The following is a 9,425-nucleotide window of genomic DNA, read 5'->3' as shown; positions in this document are numbered from 1 at the left end:
AATAAAATATTTATTTTATACTGGTTTAAAAAAAAAAAGTCTTACCTGTATCAAGACTTGCTGTCAAGTCTTGCTATTCAGTGTGGAAAGCACTCCCTCTCCCTCTCCCTCACCCTCTCCCTTACCCTCTTCTCTCCTCTCCCTCTCTCCTGCCCCACTAGTCCCAGAGCTGTTGATAATTTGCAAGATATGTAATTAAGATCTGCAGTTAAGGTAGTTGGAGAACAGAGAGGGCTTAACATAATGGCTAAAAGATTAAAGACAACTTTTAGGCTAATCTTATATAGATGCTCAGTAATTAAGCTAATTCTTGCTTAGATCAATGCCATAATTTAGTGTTTTAGAGTTGTTAATCAAGTTGGAACCGAACTGTAGCTGACCCTCCAGTGGGTTTTCAGACACAGTTAATCACACTGGAGGAGATTGTCTATCTTTATACTGGGGAGATACGGTGGATTTGAACCACATGCAAATGAAATTGCAGCACAGTTTCTTACCAGAACATTCTGAGAACTCAGAAATGAACACTACTTAATTGGTATTGCAATTCATCTTGCTAGATTGCTGCTTTTGAATTCCTAGTAGAGTCTCAGGTATGGTGATATTTGAAATGTGCTGATATGTTTCTCCATGGAAGAACAGAAATGGCTGGTTACTTAGTGGTTAGAGAGCTCATAATAAGCACACAGTCTCAAGAGACAAATTTTATGCCTTAATTACTAGATATATTATTCTTTAACTAGCCTTTTGTAACTTGACATTATCATCTGTAAAATGAGGGTAATAGTACCTACTTCAGAGGTTGTTGATGTTGCTAGTTGGTGAGTTGCTGTAAAGTTAATTCTGACTTGTGGTGATCCACATGCAAAAGGACAAAATGTTGCCCACTTTTGTGCTATTTTCACAATAACTGGCTTACTGTAATTTATTGTTGGGGCCACTGTGTATTTTGAATTTCTAGGTGGCTTAGTGGCAAGAAGCTGTGCTGCAATCCTGAAGGCATGTGATTTGAGGCCACCAGTTGCTCTGCAGAAGAAGGATGTTGTTAAATGCCTCTGAAAATCCACTGGTGGGTTGGTTATAACTCTATGGTACACGACAACATAATCTAAGGAAAGAACCCTGGTGGCTTAGTGGTTAAAGAATTTGGCTGCTAACCCAAAGGTTTGTGGTTGAAGGCACCAGTTACTCTGCAGAAAAATAGGAGACTCATAACTTCTGTAAATATTTATAACCTTTGGAAAACAGAAGTAGTTCTATTTTGTTCTACAGGGTCATTTTGAGTTGAAATTATTCCATGGCAGTGGATATTGCTTGATTTCCAAACTAGGGGGACTCATTGTCCTGCATTACTTTATCGTTTAGTATCTGTTGTGAATTGTAAGGTTTTCATAGGCTCATTTTCGGAAGTAGATCATAAGACTCTTCCTTCTGTTATACCTTTACCTGGAAGATCGGCTGAAACCAGTCAAATACCTGACTCTGCTGGTATTTTAAATACTGGTGGCATAGATTCCAACACTGACAAATTGAAAGATGAGTGATGATCATAGTATGTACCCATTGCCATCAAGTTGATTCTGACTCATAGCAATACTCCATCAGGATTCCAAAGTAGCAAATCTTCTGGGCAGGACACTGCCCATCTTTCCCATGTGAAGAAGCTGCTGGATCTGAAACACTGAGCTTTTGGTTACTAGCACAGCTAACACACTATACACCAGATATCTGAATGAGTTAAATCATATAAATGGTTTTTATTTTTATGATTTTTTTTAATTTATAAAAAAGGATTTGATTAAAGCACTAGGACAATTCAATCTGTACTGAGTTTTTATATGTAAGTGCATCAGTTCTGACTAAGTTCTCTGGTAAATAGAATAAAACTCTGCCCAGTTCTGCCTCCTGCTCACAAACATTACTACTTTTGTTTCAGCCAGCCCATTTCATTGAGAGTCTTCCTCTTTTTTGCTTTCCACTTTACCAAGTATCGTGTAATTCTCTAGGTACTAGTTCCTCTTGATAATATGTCCAAAGTACATGAGACAAGGTCTTAAAATGTCTTTGAATCCAAAGAATTTTATACCTGTACTACTTCCAAGACAAATTTATTCATTTTTCTATCAGTACATGGTATATTCAATGTACTTTGTCAGTATTATAATTAAAAGGAATCAATTCATCCTAGTGTTACTTATTGTCTTTGCAAATTTTTCTTGCTTATGAGGCAACCAAAAAACATAATGGTTTGAGTGAAGTGCACCTTAGTTCTGAAAGTGACATTTTTGCTTTTTAACACCTTAGAGAGATCTTGCAAGAGATTTTCCTAATGCAGTCTGTAATTTGAGTTCTTAACTCCTGGTTCCCTGGCTGTTAATTTTAGACACAAGTAAAATGAAATCCTTGAAAAATCTAACATTTCCCCATTTATCATAATGTTGCTTATTGGTCCAGTCTGACAATTTGAGATTATTGCTTTTTTAATTTAGAGATACAATCCATATGAACATAGTAGTCATTGGTCCTCAACAGAGGTGCTTCTAATTCTCTTTATATTTAGTAAGCAAAATTATATCTTCTGCGTATCAAAATTTATTAATTAGTCTTCCTCTAAATCTGACATGCTATTCTTCTTCATATAGTCCAATTTTTAAAATTATTTGCTCAGGACAAAGATTGAGTAAGTTATTGGGATAAGATACAACTCTGACATACACCTTTTCTAATTTTGCACTCAAATTGTCCTCTTGTCCTTTTGAATTGGCTGCTTCTTGGTATATGCACATAGTTTGCATGAACGCAGTAAAATATTCTGGAATTTTCCTTTCTTTTCAATGTTACCTATGATTTGTTATGTTTTATATATTTGAAAACACAAATGAATATCTTTCAGGTATTTTTCTTTATTAGCCAAGACCTATTTAATATCAGCAAAAATGTTCCATATCCTCTTCAAAATGTAGCTTGAATTTTTGGACAGTTTCCTGTTTGTATAATGTTGCAGCTTATTTATAATTATCTTTTTGCTTTCATGTTAAATTAATGCTATTATTTTATCATTTCCATGTTTTATGGTATCACCTTTCTTTAGAATGGACACATACATGGATCTATTCATACCTATTCAATCTGCATGCTGAGGAAATAATTTTGGAATCTGGACTCTATGAAGAAGAGTGTAGCATCAGAACTGGATGAAGATTCATCAACAAGCTACACTATGTAGATGCCAGAACCATGTTTTCTGAAAGTGAAGATGACTTGAAATGTGTGCTGCAGAAGATTAGAAACTACGACCTTCAACACTGAGAAAACAAAAACCTTTATGATTGGGCTGATAGGCAAGCTCATAACATATAGAGAAAAGATTGAAATTGTCAACTATTTAATTTTGATGGATCCACAAATGCTATCAACAGTCAAGAAATAAAAAAATGTATTGGAAACGTTTGTTTTCAAAGATTACTGCAAAGTGCTAGGGGACAGTGATATAAGTTTAAAGATTCCAAATGATAGACCTTCAAAATACATAAAGCAACAGACAATAGAAATGAAGAAAGAAATAGATAACACCACAATAGTAGTAGGAGATTTCAACACACCACTATCACCAAAGGATAGGTCAACACAAAAGAAACTCAACAAAGAAGCAGAAAACCTAAACCACACAATCAGCCAACTTGACCTAGTGGATGTATTCAGGGAATTGCACCCAAATAAAACTCAATTAACTTTCTTCTAAAATTCACACGGTATGTTCTCTAGAATCAACCACATGTTAGGATGCAAAGCAAGCCTCAACAAATTAAAAAACATAGAAATAACACAAAGTATCTTCTCAGATCACAATGCCATAAAACTATCAATTAACCACAGGAGCACAAAGCTTACAAAAATCATCCATGTGGAAGCTATATAACTCTCTACTAGGACATGATTGGGATATAAAAGAAATAAAGAATGAAATTTAAAAAGTTCCTTGAAACAAATGAAAATGAAAATACAACATACCAAAACCTCTGGTATACTGCTAAGGCAGTCCTCAGAAGGCAGTTTATAGCAATAGGCACACACATAATAAAGGGAAAACAAAAGAAGAAAAATCAATGCTCTAACTCAACACCTCCATCAAAAAGAAAAATAAAAACAATCTAATCCTACAGCCTCCAGAAGAAAAGACATTATCAGGACAAGAGCTGAAATCAAAGAGATAGGAAAAAGAAAAACATTTGAAACTATGGATAAGACCAGGATCTGGTTTTCGAAAGAGTCAATAAAACTGACAAACCACTGGCAAACTAAGCAACACAAAACAAAACAAAAAAAAAGGAGAGAAGACATAGATAACTCATTTAAGAAGTAATAGAGGTACAATGAAAGCATTTAATTAATAATAATACAAAAAAAAAAGAAGTAACAGAGGTGACATCACAACCAAACCAGAGAAATGAAATTTGTAATATCAGAATACTATGAAAAGCTATACTCTGATAAATTTGAAGGATTCTGGGGCTTCGTCTGACATACTTTGGACATGTTGTAAGGAGAGAGAGGTCTTTGGAGAGGGACATCATGCTGGGTAGGGTGGAGGGACGGCGCAGGAGGGGAAGACCCTCTATGAGGTGGATTGATTCAGTGACTGGGGCAATCGGGATGTGTGTGTTAGAGGCAATGCGATTGACACAGGATAGAGCAGGGTTTAGGGCTATTGTACATAGGGTCGCTATAAGTCGCAAACGGCTCAACGGCACATAACAACAACAATAACAGAGGAAATGGACAAATTTCTTGATACTTCTGCCTTGCTCAGATTGACAAGGACAAATATAGAACACTTGAACAGACTCATCACAAAAGAAGAAATTGAAAGACTTCCCTATAAGAAAAGTCCTGGACCAGGTGGCTTCACAGCTGAATTCTACCAAACATTCAGAGTGGATCTATTACCAATTCTACTTAAACTATTTTAAAAAACTGAGAAAGAAGGAACATTACCAGAGTCATTCTATGATCCAAGCATAACCCTAACACCAAAATCAGGCTAGGATATTACCAAGAAAGAAACTACAGACCAATATTCCTCATGAAAAAAGATGCAAGAATCCTTAACAAAACTCTAGCCAATAGAATCCAAAAGCGCATAAAAAAAATAATTGACCATAAGCAAGTGGGATTTATAACAATTATGAAAGGATGGTTCAACATAAGAAAAACAATCAATGTAATTCACAGTAGTAACAAAATAAATAATAAAAACCATATGATCGTAACAATTGATGCAGAAAAGGCATTTGGCAAAATCCAACACTGCTTCCTGATTTAGACACTCAGCAAAATTTGAATAGAAGGGAATATGCTCAACATAGTGAACAGTATATATGCAAAACCAAGAGCCAATGTTATCCTCAAGGGAGAAAGACTAAAAACATTTTTCTTGTGACAGGGACCAGATGAGGATATCCACTGTTACCATGTCTATTCAATATTGTACTGAAAGTGCCTACTAGGGCAATATGGCAAAAGAAGGAAATAAAAGGCATCCAGATCAGCAAAGAGATGGTTAAAATATCCCTACATGTAGATGATATGATAGTGTACATTGAAAATCCAAAGGACTCAACAATAACAAAATAAAAACCTGTTAGAGATAGTAAGCCAATTCAGTAGAGTGGCAATATATAAGATAAATATCCAAAAATCAGAGGGATTCCTTTACAGTAACAAAGAAAACTCAGAGAGGGAAACAAAACAAAAAAAACCCATAAAAACGTTTACAATAGCAAACCACAAATTGAGATACTTGGGAGTGAACCTAACTAGAGATACAAGAGACCACTATAAGAAAAGTACAGAACATTTCTGCAAGGCACAATAAAAGACCTAAAAAAATGGAAAAATGTTCCCTGTTCATGGATAGGAAGACTCAATATTGTGAAAATGACAATCTTACTAAAAGCAATCTACATATTCAATGCAATATCAATACAGGTACCAAATTCAAATTGTCAAGTTTATTTGGAAAACTAAGAGACACTGAATAAGCAAAACACTTCTGAAAAACAAAAATGAAGTGAGAGGTATGGCACTCTTTGACCTCAAAACCTACACAGAGGTAGTAACCAAAACAGAGTGGTTCAATGACAGGTACATAGATCTAGAAGAACAGAATTGAGAACTCAGAAATAGTCCTAGTTATCTATGGTCAATTGATGTTCAACAAGAAAATCAAAGCTATCAAATGGGGAAATGACAACTTCTTCAACAAATGCTGCTGGCAAAACCGGACTGCTACCTGCAGATATCTGAAACAGGATCCACATCTCACACCATACACAAAAATCAATTCAAGGTGGATAAGAGACTTTGGAGAAAAGCTGCAAACCATAAAATTCATGAGAGACAAACTGGGATTAAGCTTAGAAGCTCTAGTCTACAGTATAAAGAGACTGCCACATACAGCCAAAAATGTACAATCTGGAGGGCATAAAATTGATGAATGGGACCTGATAAAGATTAATTCTCTGTGTTCATAAAAAACTTTTTCCAATAGGGTGAAAAGAAAATCTACAGACTGGGAAAAAAACATTTGGCAATACCATCTCAGACAAGAGTCTCATAATGAAAATTTATAGAATACTCCTGGGACTCCACAAGAAAAAGTCTGTGAACCCAATCACAAAATGGACAAAAGACATGGAAAGAATTTTCACAAAGGAAGATATTTAAATGACCAACAGACATATGAAGAAATACTCTGAATCACTGGTAATACGAGAGAAGCAAATCAAAGTCACAATAAGATACCATCTCATTCCAGTAGCAGGGGCAAAGTCTAAAAGGACAGCAAGTAATAACATTGGAGAGTATGTGGTGAGATAGGAACTCTTTTAAATTGTTGGTGGGATTTTACAATGGTACAACCACTCTGGAAGGCAGTTTGGAGTTTCCTCAAAAAGCTGAACATAGAAATTCCATATGACCAGCTATTCCATTGTTTAGAATATACCCCAAGAAAATGAGAACTGAGGCTCAAATGGAAACTTGTACACCAATGTTCATAGCACCATTATTCACCATCCCAAGAACATGGAAATGGACCAGATATCCAAACACAAATGGATTGAGAACTTGTGGTACATTCATACAATGGAACACTATGCAGTATGCAGGAGCAATGATTTTGTAAATTACGACCTAACTTGGGAGGGACTAGAGAGCACTATGATGAGTGAACTAACTCAGTCACACAAGGACAAATATCATATAAAACCACTCCTGTAGAATGAGTGTGAAGATCCAAGGCAGGGGGTAGGGTGGGAATAGAGGGGTGAGGATGGGGGAGATAAAGTGTTAATCATAGGGTTGCACAATTTGATGGGTGGGTTGGGTGAAGGAAATGCGAAGAATTTTTTTTAAACAATTTATTCAAACTTTGTAAATAAATCAGAGTAATATAAAAAAGATTATAAAACAAGGCCAACTCTACAAGAAATTTTAAGGGAAGTCCTTCACATAGAGACAACAAAGGAAAGTAGATGGACCATAGAAGCCAAAACAGCAGAAAAAGGAATGCAGCAAAATGGCAATGATAAAACCTCACTGGTCAATGATCACACTTAGCATGAAGAGTTTAAATGCATTAATAAAGATTAAAAGAGTAACAGAATTGATTAAAAAATAAAAACCCCGTCAATATGTTGCCTATAACAGACACATCTAAGTATGAAGAAAAAGACTATACATCAAAGGCTGGAAAAAATATACCAGGCAAATGGCACCTACAAAAAGACACGGTGGCAATACTAATCTCTGATAAAATAGACTTCAGAATTAAAACCACCTTAAAAGATAAAGAAAGACAATATTTAGTGATCAAAGTAAAAATAGATCAAGAAGGTATAATCTTAGTCAACATCTGTGTACCAAATGATAGACTTGCAAATACATAAAACAACATTTAATAGATTTGAAGAAACAAAAGAAATAGCACCACAATAGTGATAGGAAACTTTAAAACATCATTCTCTACAAAGGATTTGTCAACTCAAAAGAAATTTAAAGAAACAGAATCAGCCAACTCAACCTTGGGGATGTATTCAAGGTACTGTATGGAATTAAAAGCCAATTTACTTTCTCAAGTACCATGGTACATATTCCAGAATTGACCACATTATTAGGAAAAAGCAAACCTCAACAATTTTTTTTAAAAAGGAAATAATAAAAACTATCTTCTCAGACCATAATGCCATAAATTTAGAAATTAATGACAATAGGATAAAGCTTACAAAACAATCCACATGGAAGCTAAATAACCTTATTAGAACACAATTGTGTTACGTTGTAATTTTTGTTATGTGTCATTGAGTCAGCTGCAACTTATAGTGACACTATGTGCAATAGTGCTGAAGCCTGCCCTATCCTGAACCAACCTCACTGACTCCAGTACACCTACTTCCTATTGCCCTAGTCACTATATCAATCTATCTCCTCCAGGATCTTTCTCTCCTGCACTGTCCCTCCACTCTTCTGAGCATGATGTCTTTCTCCAAGGATCAGTCCCTCCTGGCCACATGCCCAAAGTATGTAAGATGGAGCGTCAAAATCCTAGCCTCAAAGGAGAAAGTTGGTTTTACCTTCTCCAAGACAGACTTGTTTTCTTGGTGGTCCATGGTATGAATATTCAAGATTCTTCTCCAGCACCACATCTCAAAGACATTAATTTTTCTTCTATTATCCGTAGTCATTATCCAGCTCTCTGATGTAAACAGACACCAAAGATATCCACTTTCACCACTTCTATTCAATATTTTAATATTTTCCTGTTAGAAAAATACATAGGCAATGAGACAAGAGAAGGAAATAAGAAGCATCCAGATTGGCAAAGAGGTGGTAAAACTGTTTCTATCTGCCAATGATATGTTAGTGTACATAGGAAATCCCAAACTCAACAAAAAACAGACTTAGTAGATCAATTTAATAGAGTATGAAGACATAATATCAATAAACAAAAATTATTGGGATTTTTCTATTGTAACAAAGAAATTATAGAAAACGAAAGTAATAAAGCAATACCATTTGCAATGTGGTTGTTGTTGTTATGTGCCGTCGAGTCCTTTGTGACTCACAGCGACCCTATGCACAATAGCCCTAAACCCTGCTCTATCCTGTGTCAATCGCATTGCCTCTGACACACCCATTCTGATTACCCCAGTCACTGAATCAATCCACCTCATAGAGGGTCTTCTAATCCTGCATTGTTGCTCCACCCTACCAAGCATGATGTCCCTCTCCAAGGACCTGCCTTTCCTTACAACATGTCCAAAGTATGTCAGACGAAGCCCCAGAATCCTTGCCTCCAAGGAGTAGCCTAGTTTAACCCTCTCTAGGACGAATCTGTTTTCTTGGCAGTCCATGGTACATTCAAT

The sequence above is a fragment of the Elephantulus edwardii genome, unplaced genomic scaffold, assembly GCF_000299155.1.
Source record: "Elephantulus edwardii isolate Elephantulus edwardi_28Jun2011 unplaced genomic scaffold, EleEdw1.0 scaffold00143, whole genome shotgun sequence".
NCBI classification, from domain to species: domain Eukaryota; kingdom Metazoa; phylum Chordata; class Mammalia; order Macroscelidea; family Macroscelididae; genus Elephantulus; species Elephantulus edwardii.
Note: the sequence above shows the minus strand (reverse complement) of the source record.